Genomic DNA, 13,752 nt, shown 5'->3' with positions numbered 1-13,752 from the left:
ATGTGTATATATATATATATATGTATTTACTGTAATTCATGTTTTTTCTCTATTATTATGTATTTTTATTGTGCTTCTGCCACAAAGCAACAAATTTCACGACAGATGCAGGTGATATTAAACCTGATTCTGGCTGATATATTGTCCCTCTTACCTCATTCTCCTGCCTTTTCCCTCATAACCTTTGACACCCTTACTAATCAAGAACCTACCAACATCCATTTTAAATACACTCAATGACTTGGCCTCCACAGCTGTCGGTGGCAACGAATCCCATAAGTGCACCACCTTCTGGCTAAAGAAATTCCTTCTCATCTCTGTTCGAAATGGACATCCTTCTATTCTGAGGCTGTGCTCTCTGGTCCTAGACTCCCCTACTATAATTGAAACCTACTATAATAAACATCCTCTCCACATCCATTCTATCTAGGCCTCTCAATATTCAATAGGTTTCAATGAGATCCCCATCATTCTTCTTAACTCCAGTGAGTACAGGCCCAGAGCCATTAAATGATCCTTTTAGTTCCTGGGATAATTCTCACGAACCTCATCTGGGCCCTCTCCAATGCCAATACCTCCTTTCTTAGATAAGGGGTCCAAAACTGCTCACAATACTCCCAGTGCAGCCTCAGCATTACATCCTTGTTTTTATATTCAAGTCCTCTTGAAGTGAATGCTATTTGCCTTCCTTACCACCAACTCATCCTGCAAGTTAAACTTTAGGAAATCCTGCAACTACCTTTGCACCTCTGATTTCTGAATTTTCTGCCCATTCCTTGGCAGGTGGATTAATCCAAGAGATTGATTAATTCACAGAGAGTGATGCTTACTGGTTGTTCAGAATTCTGGCAGCATTTTAATGGCTTCTGGTCACACTTTGATGCCAGTAGTCCCCTTGTGGTTATTAGGATAAGGCAATTGTTCACAGTCTAGTGGATTACCAGAATTTCTCCTCCACATTTGTATTTTGGACAGTCCACCATCATCCAATTGTGCCTAAGGTAGACTGTCAGTTATCGTAATGCAAACTATTACCTCCACAGGGAGAAAAACCAAGGAGCGCTGTCACTAGGTGAGTGATTACATTTTTGATGAGTATGCAACTGTCCAAACCATTGTATTAGCTCTCCTCTGGTTTATTACTCCATTCGGCTACAAGTTTTGGACGGCAGCTTTTAAGCCACTTCCCATTTAGCTAGAGTAGCTTGAGCACAATAAGGTGAATAGTCGGGGCACCATAGTTGCTTAGTGGTTAGCACAACGTTATGTAAGGGGTTTCTTCTTTTATGTTACTGCGTAGTCTAATTAAAATGGCTTCTTTGTTATGTTAACTGCTGAGAAAGTCCTCCCGTTAGCAGTTTGTTTGGATTATGTTACTGATAAGATGGTGAACAAACCAATTGGGATGGATGTTATGCTTTCTGTGTGTCTGTAAGTTAGTGTGATGCGCGGGTTTTTTGGAGCAGAAGGCGGGAGAGAGAGACAGAGGATGGATCAGGTGCTGTGAGTCCACTAACGGGGTTGGACCCCAAGCAGGAGTCCAAGGTCTAGGGTGTTCGACGAGGAGAGGAGACGGAGACAGACTCGAGTGGAGCGTCTGGTCGACCACCGTTGTTGGTCCCAGGCGGCAGGTCGAGGTGGTCCGAGGGGTTGCAGGGTGAAGAAGGAGTGTCCTGAGCTCCAACTGTTTGCGCACGAAAAGATTGAACTTTGATAAGTGTGGCGCCTTTGATTTTCCTTTTATACTTTATTCTCTATTAATTATATAGTTCCAGTAATATCTATAAACTGTAAATTATTTAATCGTATCTGGTATATTGTCTGTTATTTGGGCGGGGTGCGGTACATCACACAGCATCCACACAAGCTTATTACCCAGTTTGGCGGGGCTGAGGGCTGTTTCCCTAGACGACAGCGAGCCGAGCGATCCTGAGGCTGGCCAGGGGGGCTACAGTTATTACAGCGGGAGTGTTGGAGTTTGAAGTTCATACCAGCGTCGTCTTTAAGAAAGTTTGTACATTCTTCCCATAAATGTGTGGAGTTCCTCTAGGTGCTGCAGTTTCCTCTCACATTCCATAGACCAGTTAGTAGGTTAACTGGTCGTTGTAAATTGTCCCATGATTAGGTTAGGGTTAGATAGGTGGGTTGCTGGGCAGTGAGTCTCATAGGGCCAGAAGGGCCCAATTCTCTCAGTATCTCTAAGTATGAATGGATGAATGAATGAATAAATAAATAAATAAATAAGCAGGATAGGAACAAATTTGATGCAAATTTGTTGCTTTTCTAATGAATCTAAAGGATCTGAAGATGGCGCTAGAGGGTGACTTCTTTTTCAAAATGGCTGGGATCCTGTCAGCATCCATGATTTACAGCTGCATTCAAACCGCTGTGCTTCACGGCGGTGGGTTCCTGCTCTCCAAGTGCACTGAGTAGCCCAGCATTTTCCCTATTTCCAGGACTGGCCAGGAAGACATGTGCCTTCGGGGTGCGGTCCTGTGGACGACCTGTTGTCTCTCTCTCTCGATGGTCGTGGAACTCTAAAACAACACTGCAGGCTGTAACATCGAAGCAGCGAGCTATTGGTCTCCTCTCTCACTGTGAAAGGAGTGATACCTCTCTGTCCTCTCACTGTGGAAGGAGTGATACCTCTCTGTCCTCTCACTGTGGAAGGAGAGATACCTCTCTGTCCTCTCACTGTGGAAGGAAGATACCTCTCTGTCCTCTCTCACTGTGGAAGGAGTGATACCTCTCTGTCTTCTCTCACTGTGGAAGGAGTGATACCTCTCTGTCCTCTCTCACTGTGGAAGGAGTGATACTTCTCTGTCCTCTCACTGTGGAAGGAGTGATACCTCTCTGTCCTCTCACTGTGGAAGGAGTGATACCTCTCTGTCCTCTCACTGTGGAAGGAGAGATACCTCTCTGTCCTCTCTCACTGTGGAAGGAGTGATACCTCTCTGTCCTCTCACTGTGGAAGGAGTGATACCTCTCTGTCCTCTCTCACTGTGGAAGGAGTGATACCTCTCTGTCCTCTCTCATTGTGGAAGGAGAGATACCTCTCTGTCTTCTCTCACTGTGGAAGGAGAGATACCTCTCTGTCCTCTCACTGTGGAAGGAGAGATACATCTCTGTCCTCGCTCACTGTGGAAGGAGTGATACCTCTCTGTCCTCTCTCACTGTGGAAGGACTGATACCTCTCTGTCCCTTATGTGTGTGTGAGAGAGAGAGAGAGAGACTGACTATGGGATGAACAGTGGTTTTTGGTAGACTCTAGATCATGGTATCTTTGTGGGCTTTTCTACTGCTTGCATGGTGGGGCTGATGCTTTCTGCTGCTTGTGTGTGGGAGGGTGAGGGGGCTTTGGGGTTCCACGTTTTTCTGTCATTCATTCTCAGGGGTTTTTCTATTTTGTGGTCATTTGTGAAGAGTAAGAATTTCAGGTTGTATACTGTGTACATTCCCTGATATTAAATGAATCCATAGAATCACATTACCATGCTATTTGTGGTCAGGTGATGTTTCCAAATACTGATCAACAAGGAAAGCACACCTGACACTGATGTCTGTGCGTCATTTATCTAGGGGTCAGTTATACTAGTACCACCTGCTGCCCATGACCCATTCACAATACTAGATTGCTGAGTTTACGATTACCAGTGCAGGTCTTGTAATTGCCGGAGCACCACATTTGTAGTCAGTACTAGTTTATTTATTCTGTCATTTAATTGGTTAGGCTACAGCTGGAGTATTGTGTGTAATTCTGATCTACACACTGTAGAAGAATGTGTTTGTATTGTGGGGGACGCAGAGAAGATCCATCTGGGTGTTGCCTGCGAAGGAGTGTTACAGTTATGAGGAGAGACTGGATGAGCTGTGTTCATTTTCCTTGGAGTTAAGGAGACTGAGGCATGAATCAAATAGAGGTAAACAAAATTTAGAAAACTTCTCAAGATGCTTAAGATTAGAGTCAAAGATAAAGAGCTTAGAGGAAATCTAAGGAAGAATTTTTTCACCCAGAGGGTGGCTGGAATCTGGAATGTACTGCATAAATGGTGGCAAAAACAGGTACTCTCACAACATTTAAGGACTTTTGGATGAAGAATTGAACTATCAAGTCTATGGACCTGGTACTGGCATGTGGGATTAATATATTTGGGTACTTGATGGTCAGCTTGGCCATGGTGGGCTGTTTCTGTGTTTTATGACACTGACAATGTATTAGCAACAACATATCCTGCACACTCTCCATCAGTACAGGTGCACCAGAAGGCTGTGTGCTTAGTCTTATGTTCTACTCATTTTATACTTATGATTGTGTGGCTAAGTACAGATCCAATGTTGCATTTGAATTTGCTGATGACACCACTGTTGCTGGCCAAATCAAAGGTGGAGATGAATCAGCATATAGGAGGGAAATTGAAAATCTGGCTGAGTGGTGCCACAACAACAACCTCTCACTCACTGTCAGCAAAACCAAAGAGCTGATTACAGACTACAGGAGAAAGAGGCTGGAGCTAGTTTTTATCCGGGGAAACAGAGGTGGAGAGGGTCAACAAATGGTACTGAGGTCATGGCAAGAATCCAGATTACAGAAGAGGAGGAGCTTGAGGCAAATTAGGGTGGATGAGTCTGCAGGCCCTGACAAGGTGTCCCCTCAGACCTTGTGGGAGGCCAGTGCAGAAACTGTAGGGGTCCTGGCTAATTCCTCAGCCACAGGTGAGGTACTGGAGGATCGCTAATATCATTCTGTTATTCAAGAAGGCTCTAAGAATAAGCCAGAACATTATAGGCCAGTGAACCTGATGTTAGTTATGGGTAAATTTTTGGAAGAGATAGGATATACATTTGGTAGTCACTTTATTAGGTATCTCCTCTACCTAATAAAGTCGCCACTGAATGTTTGTTCATGTCTTCTGCTGCTGTAGCCCATTCACAGCAAGGTTCAATGCTACATGCATTCAGAGATGCTCTTTTGTACAACTCTGTTGTAATGCATGGTTATTTGAGTTACTGTCACCTTCCTGTCAGCTTGAAACAGTCTGGCCATTCTCCTCCCTGGCCTCTCTCATTAACAAGGCATTTTCACCCACAGAACTACCGCTCCCTGGATACGTTTTGTTTTTCACAAAATTCTCTATAAGCTCTAGAGACTGTTGTGTGTGAAAATCCCAGGAGATCTGCAGTTTCTGAGATGGTCAAATCACCCTGTCTGACACCAACAATCATCCCATGGTCAAAGTCACGTAGATCACATTTCTTCCCATTCTGATGTTTGGTCTGAACAACAACTGAATCTCTTGACCATGTCTGCATGCTTTTATGCGTTGTGTTGCTGCCACATGATTGGCTGATTAGATATTTACATTAACATGTAGGTGTATGAATGTATAAGTATTGGAATAGACAGGGCCTGATTAGGGATAGTGAATGCTTTGTACATGGTCAGTCTTGTCTAACCAAACTTATGGAGTTTTCTAGAAGGCTACCAGGAAAGCAACACAGTGGACGTTTTCGATGTCAACTTTAACAAGGCTTTTGACAAAGTCCTGCATGGGAGCCTGGTCCAGAAAGTTCAGTTGCTTTGTATTCTGGATAAAGTAGTAAATTGGATTCAACATTGACTTAGCAAGAAATGCCAGAGACTGGCAGTAGAAGGTTGCTTCTCTGACTGCTGAGGGATTGGTGCTGGACCTGTTGTTGTTTGTCATCTGTATTAATTATTTTGATGAGAATGTGGTAAATGGGATCAGCAGATTTGTAGATGACATCAAGACAATCAAAGCAAGGCAGGCTATCAAAGCTTGCAGCAGGACCTGGGCAAGCTGGAAAAATGGACTGAAAAATGGCAGGTGGATTTAATGCAGACAAGTGTGAGGTGTTGCACTTCAGCAAGGAAAAAACAGAGTTAGACATAACATAGTAAAAGGTAGGACACTGAGGAGTGCAATAGGACAAAGGGATCTGGGAATATAGATCCGTAATTCCTTGAGGGTAGCATTTAGTGTTCATAAATCAGAGTACTGAGTTTAGGAATTGATTTGTTATGTTGAAGTTGTATAAAACATCAGTAAGGCAAAATTTGGAAGATTGTGTTCGGTCCTGAACACCTACCTACAGGAAAGATATCAATAAGATTGAAAGAGTACAGAGAAAAATTACAAGAATGTTGCTAGGACTTGAGGACCTAGGTCATAGGGAAAGTTTGAATAGGTTAGGACTTTATTTCATTGAAGTAGGGGAATGAAGGGAGATTTGATAGAGGTATGCTAAATTATGAGGGGTATAGATAGGGTAAATTCAAGTAGGCTTCTTCCACTGAAGTTGCATGAGATTAAAAACTGGAGGTCATGGGTTAAAGGGAAAAGGTGAAATGTTTAGGGGAAACCTAAAATTCCCTGAAAGGGAATTTCTCCAGTCAGAAGGTGGTGCAAGTGTGGAACAAGCTGCCATAGAAGTGGTGAACGCGGGTTCAATTGCATTATCCAAGAGAAGTTTGGATATGTACATCAATGGGAAGGGCATGGGGCTATGGTCCAGGTGTGCATCGATGGCACTAGGCAGAATAACAAGTTTGGCATGGACTAGATGAGACAAAGGGTCAGTTTCTGGTGTGTGGTAGCGCTTTATGACTCCACAACTCTAATGTTAGTGGCTTTAAATTCTTTGACATTAGCATATTAGAAAATGTGTCTTGGGACCAGCATACAGGTGTCATCACAAAGTATGCACACAAGTGCCTCTAGTTTCTAAGAAGTTTCCCTAGATTCAGCATGTCACCAAACATCTTTGACAAACTTCTATAGATGCACAGTGGAGAGCATCCTAACTGTTGCATTGCAGCCTATTATGGAAACACCAATGCTTAGGAACAGAAAAGATTACAGAAAGTGATGGATACAACCAGGGCCGGATTTAGTGGGACCAGGGCCGGATTTAGTGGGGCCAGGGCCCCTGGGCTGGAGGCCCTGATGTGTCCCTGCCGACACCGTAAAATGCTGTTGTACCCAGCAAAAAAGGCAAGAACAAGAGCAAAGGTTGTACTGGTCTAAATATCAAAGCTGTGGACCAAGACATTGGTTTAGAACAATAGGTAGGCTATAAACTTACAGGCCTTAACAGGGAGGACAGAAAGTAATGCAGATTCTTAGTTTGAAGGACAGCATCTAAAGCACTCAAAAATTGACCTAGCCTTAATTGTCTTAGTAAAGTTATGAGGGAGACGAAGTATGATGTACCCAATCTTAAATCTTTATTTAGCTATTGCTGCACATACCATAGGCCTTATTTCTCTAACAATGTCAAAGCATTTTTTCTAGGTATTTTTCTCAACCATGTGTTCTGATAAAGTAAAATGGAAATGAGAGACAAAAAGGCCAAGAGAGATGGCACTATGGCAAACCAGGAAACTCGACAATACTCCAACAATCGTTTTGAAAAATGAGATCTAGCACATACAACTTATTGCTGTGCTGTGTGGCTTGCAGAGTAAAGATCACTTATTACTTACTGGGTTTGTAACCAGTCAACTATTAGCCTATTGTCACAAAAACAAGAACAGCACTGACACACAAGCCTAGATATTTACAAAGTCAGATGCTTGTTTTTCAAAATTAAAGCCTAGGTCTTCTGGATTTCTTCGCAGCAAAGTCCTTGATCAGATCACTAAAATCCAGTTTCCGAACAAGATCACTTTCAAGTGACATCAGAGTAAGATGATTCAGCCTGTCCTGTCCCATTGTGGATCTGAGCCTATTCTTCACTAGCTTGAGCTTGGAGAAAGATTGCTTACCACTTGAATTTGTGACAGGGAGAGTCAGGTAAAGCCTCAAAGCAATGCTTACATTTGGGAAGATGACCTGCAAGTTTTTTTTCTCTCTGAGGAAAGATAAAAACTCTGTTGCGGATGAAATATCTTTGCCACTTACAAATTCCCTGAAATGGACAATCTCCTCCACAAAGTCCAACTCCTGGTCAGCTGAATATCTGCTTTGGAGATCAGATGCTCTCTTGTGCAGATCTTGTACAGAAAGAGAAGGGATATTGTTTAGGATGCCAAATGTGTTGTTAAGGTCATTATATGATGCAAATCTGCAATCAATTTCTGCAGGTAATCTATCCATCACGACCAAAAAAACAGTAGCTGAGAATTTTTCTCTGGCTGACAAGACAACATCAGGTGTTGTGGATTCATCCAGAAAGGCTTTACGTTTTCCTTTTTGTTGGGTGTCTTCTTTGTACACTTGTGAGACTGTTGGAGACATAGTTTTAGTTTGGGTCTCAAAAGTATCAAATTGATCATGCAAGCTTGCTATGTATCCCCATAGTGATTTCACCAAATCCACAGCATTACACTAGATTTACAACTTGCAGTGCAACACTTGCACTTTCAAAACACTGAAGAATGCAATGCCACAATTTGCTCAGAAAAGCTATCTCAAGCTTGTCCATTTTTTTGTATAGTGACCTTGCTTCATTTCTAGTTGCCACATTCTGATTAATGTTATCTGCAATGCTCTTTAACGAATCTTGAATATTGGCATAATCTCTGCACAATGCCTGTGTGGCTTCTGCATGTGCAGCCCATCTAGTATTAGAGAGAGACTTTAGAGTTTCAATGCGCTTGTTGGCATTAGGCTGAAGTCCTGCGGTCACCAACTTCCACCAAGAAGTTGACTTGGAGCAGAAGTTGAACACATTCTGTATGAAGCCGCAAAAATCATCTGTTTCAACACAACAGTTGACACTGCTGATTCCAACAAGATTGAATGTGTGTGCTGCACATGGAACCCACTCAGCGAGTGGATTGACTTCCATGATGCAGGATTGTAAGCCTTTGTATGCACCAGCCATATTTGCAGCATTGTCATAGCACTGCCCCCTGCAGTTGCTTATGTCAATATTCCCCTCTCCTAAAACATTGAACACGGACTCACATAAAGCCTCCCCTGTGTGGCTCTGAATGGGTAAAAATCGTAAGAATCGCTCCTGAATGTTTCCATCAGTTGACGCATAATGTAAAATGAATGTGAGCTGATCTACGTGTGCAACATCTGTGCTTGAATCGATGCTAATAGAAAAAGTATTTGGCCATTTTGACTTCACTGATGATCTCTGACAGAACTCGATCGCTCATGAGCTCAATAAACTCCTCACACGTTTTAGGTGAAAGATATGAAGGGGTGCCTGATCCTGCATTTCCGAATTTTGTATGTGCACCTTCAAAAACGGGTCAAACTCACTTATTACCTCCAGAATGCCCATGTAGTTGCCGTTATCAGGCCTGCCAAATATGTCACTGGAACCTCAGATAGCCAGTCCCCTCTCGACCAAAACCTTAACAACTGCTACCACTCTTCTCAATACATTGGACTCGGTCCAGTAGACACACTTTGACTCGAACTGTTTTTGCAGTTCTGTATGTATTTTTTCGCTGTCAGACGCTAGTGTAACATAGGTCAGTATCAGTTTCCTGTGGTGTTCGCTATTTTCATGCTCTCCTATGTGCTCAGCGGCATGTTTCCAGTCGCTAAAACCAGTTTCGAAGATGGACTGACAGTTACCATCACTGAAGATGCAGCATGCAAAACAAAACACACAGTCGGTGGAAGGGGAATATAAGAGCCATTGCCTTGATACGTACTCACCATTTACCAGCTTGCATTTGAAGTGAAATTTGGAGAAAAAATGTCACTGCTGTTTGTATACTTGTTCTGAAGCTTTGATATCCACATCCTTATTCCGGCCGGACTCCAGCACTTTCTTAGCCCAGTATGCTCGGACTGAATCATCTAACATTTCCTTTCCCCAGCGAGCAGGATCAGTGCTGTAAGGATCCTCAAAAGCCGTAACTTTAACATTACTGGCGGCCCAACTGGGTTGTTCGGAGGCCTCTGTGGTTGGGAATCCCAAAGTCATGCTTTCTGCCTCTTCAACGTTAGCTGCTGACTGTGGCAAGGACGGTGGTCCTGTGCTAACGCTGGTGCTAGCGCTAGCTGTTGAACAAGTCTCCATTTGTCCACTGGTCTCAGACTGTGACAAGAGCGATGGTACTGCTGCATCATCGAGAACAGGTTTTAAAAATTCTGTCAATTTCAAGGTCTTTTTTAATGCTTCTTTCTCACGGTCCTCTTTTTCTTGTTTCTTTTTTCTTTTCTGTGCTCCACTCTGGTATTTTTTTTGTCCGCCATGATGATAGCTACATATTTTGGGCCCCTCTGCAGCTCTGTCCCCTGGGCTGCAGCCCAGCCTAGCCCTGCCTAAAGTCTGGCCCTGGATACAACCCAGTCAATCACAAGCAAAGCCCTCTCCACCATTGAGTACATATATTTTAAAGAAGCACAGCCCAGCTTTGTTGGGTTAAGCTTTCGGTGTTATTTGAAAACATTTCCTTCATAATGTGGACAAGTCATTAATCTCTGAGGAGACCATTTTGTAAACACTCAAGCAGTTTTGCTGAACTCTAAGATGTATTCAAAACAAATTTACAAATTAGGAGCAAGCATAGGTTATTCAGACTGTTCAACCTACTCTGCACTATGACAATGACTGTTCAACCTGCTCTGCACTATGACAATGACTGTTCAACCTACTCTGCACTATGACAATGACTGTTCAACCTACTCTGCACTATGACAATGACTGTTCAACCTGCTCTGCACTATGACAATGACTGTTCAACCTACTCTGCACTATGACAATGACTGTTCAACCTGCTCTGCACTATGACAATGACTGTTCAACCTACTCTGCACTATGACTATGACTGTTCAACCTGCTCTGCACTATGACAATGCTAGTGGATTGTGAACACAAGTTTTGAAAGACTGAATGGAGACAGTTGGGACATTCAGCTTGAGCTCATGAGTTGTTGACTTGTACCTTGTGAGCATGAGTTTTTTGAAAGAGCGAGCAGGGACACTTGAGACATTCGGCGGGCTGGGCAATTAAGCATTTGGCAAGGTTTTAGGGGAACAGCCGTAGTGTGAGTGGGTTGGTGTTACAGTGGGGAGTTTGAGGCTTTGGCTCAAGGGGTTTCAGTGAGCAGAGGTGGAGGCTAAGGTGATTTTTTGGAAGTTTTCCTTTTTTCTTTCCCTTTCATTGTGCAATTAGAGCAGCGGGAATACCAGGCAGGGCAACGGAATGCTCCTCTTCCAGGTTATGGGAAGACAGTGAGACAGACCTCCAGTATCCCTGGTGACTACACCTGCTCTAAAAGCATCCAGATGTAGTTTCTTACAGATTGTATTAGGGAACCGGAGCTGGATGAACTCTGGATCATTCCGGAGGCAGAGGGTTGATTTACAGGAGGTAGTTACACCTAAGGAGGAGGACACAAGTAATTAAGTGACCATCAGGAGTGCAGAGTATGTCTGTGGCTGTTTCCCTCAATTAAATGTATACCACTTTGGATACTGTTGGGCGTAATAACCTAGCAGAGGAAAGCCACAGCAGTCATGTCTCTGGCACTGAGTCTGGCTTTGTGACTCAGAAGAGAAAGGGGGAGGAGAGGCGAGCAGCAATGATGGGGGATTAATTGGTAGGGGAACAGACAGCAGGTTCTATGGCCGAGAATGACATCCCTCCCACACAGAGGACTGGAGGATAGCTAATGTTCTGTTGTTCAAGAAAGGCTTTAAGATAAGCAGGGAAATTATAGGCTGGTGTGACTGAATTCTGTAGCGGTAAGTTATTGGAAGGCATTCTAAGGGACCGGAGATATAATACTTGGATAGACAAAGCCTGATTAACGATAGTCAATAAGGCTATGTGCTTGATACATCGTGTCTAACCAGTCTTATAGAGTTAATTGAGGAAGTGACCAGGAAAGTTGATGCAGGAAAGGAAGTAGATGTTAGACTTTAGCAAAGCCTTTGACAAGGTCCCACATAGGAGGCTGGTCAAGATTGGTTTCATGGGAGAAGCCAGAGAGTGGTAGTAGATGGTTGCCTCTCTGACGGGAGGCCGGAGACTAGTGCTGTGTCTCAGGGATCAATGCTGGGTCCAATATTCCCCCTAAGGTGTGCATACGCACATATCTTTTGCTACTAGCACACAAAGGAATTTAAACTGCGCACAAAAGGTTGTCACTCTCTACCTCGTTGGCATCATACACAATCCGGTTTCTGATGCGAATGGTGTTGATAACGTGGAGTTTGTGATGGATTGTCTGCAGGTTTTAGAAATGGCTTATTTATACTGTTTTTATAAAAGAAATTATTGCTTCACTACACCGAATTCCAAAGAAGCAAAGGGTATGAAGCGCAAGAGAGCTGTTAGTTCATTTAAAGTGGAATGGCTCCATGAAGCAGTAGAAACTGCTACATGGAAAGCTCACAAGTTCAAGAACATGAAACTACAAAAAAAACATTTATGTACAGTCCAGAAACTGGTGTCACCTGCGTGTTTTGTTGTGATGCAAAAGTTGCCGGAGAATTCACAAGTGGGAACAACTGGAGTGATATTTGGAAACCTGACTTTTTAAAGCGGCATTTAGCAAGCAAATCACATATGGACAGTGTGCAAAAGCTCTGGCGAGAAAATCCTTCATTACCTGCTATGGGCCCAGTACGTATGTTTTGTAAGAGTACAGATGAACAGGAGCAAAAGTGATCAAATCCAGTGGAGATCAAAGTTCTTACCGACAGTGTTTTTGCTAGCTGCTAAAATGAATATCTTTATATATAAAATTCAGTACACACAGGTTGTAGTCACTGGACAAAAAATTGCACAAGATTTTTGCACACACTGGTCATTACAAATTAGAGGAAACATTAGCTGGGTCTGTTGTTGTTTGACACCTACAGCATTTCAACGATCTGTATGACATTGTGGTAAACTGGATTAGCAAATTTGCTGATGACACCAAGATTGGGGTCAGCAAAGAAGTCTTTCAAAGCGTGCAGCGGGATCTGGACCAGCTGGAAAAATGGGCTGAAAATTGGTAAATGGGTTTAATGCAGAAAACTGTGAGGTGTTGCACTTTGGGAGGACAACCCAGAGTAGGACTTACACAGCGAATGGTAGGACACTGAGGAGTGCAGTAGAACAGAGGGATCTGGGAATATAGATCCATAATTCCTTAAAGGTGGCGTCACAGGTAGACAGGGTCATAAAGAGTGATTTTGTACATTGGACTTCATAAATCAAAGTACTGAATAGTGGAATTGGGATGTTGTAGTGAAGTTGTATAAGATATTGGTGAGGCCTAATTTGCAGTATTGTGTGCAGTTCTTGTCACCTACCTACAGGAAAAATATCAATAAGATTTAAAGAGTACAGAGAAAATTTACAAGGATGTTGCCTGGACTTGAGGAGCTGAGCTATAGGGAAAGTTTGAACAGGTTAGGACTTCATTCCCTGGAGCATAAGAGAACAAGGGGAGATTTGATAGAGATTTGATTGTCACCTCTATTCCAAATTTCCTTCTACCATAATAACCTTTTCTTGTCAAGAATCTTTCTACCTCTGATTTGTAGGTAAGCTAGCCAATAAAAAAAAAGATACCAAAAGTTTCTTCAGATATATTAAGAATAAAAAAGAGATGAGAGTAGATGTTGGACTGCTAGAAAATGGCACTGGAGAGGTTAGTAAAGGGGGACAAGGAAATGGTGGATGAACTGAATAAGTATTGTACATTAGTCTTCTTTTTGGAAGACACTAGTAGTGTCCCAGAAGTTCATGAGTGTCGGAGCAGAAGTAAATGCAGTTGTAATTGTTGGGTAATGTAATAGGTGGAACCATATGCACAACCATTGA

The sequence above is a fragment of the Mobula birostris genome, chromosome 9 (genome assembly GCF_030028105.1).
Source record: "Mobula birostris isolate sMobBir1 chromosome 9, sMobBir1.hap1, whole genome shotgun sequence".
Classification (NCBI taxonomy): Eukaryota; Metazoa; Chordata; class Chondrichthyes; order Myliobatiformes; family Myliobatidae; genus Mobula; species Mobula birostris.
Note: the sequence above shows the minus strand (reverse complement) of the source record.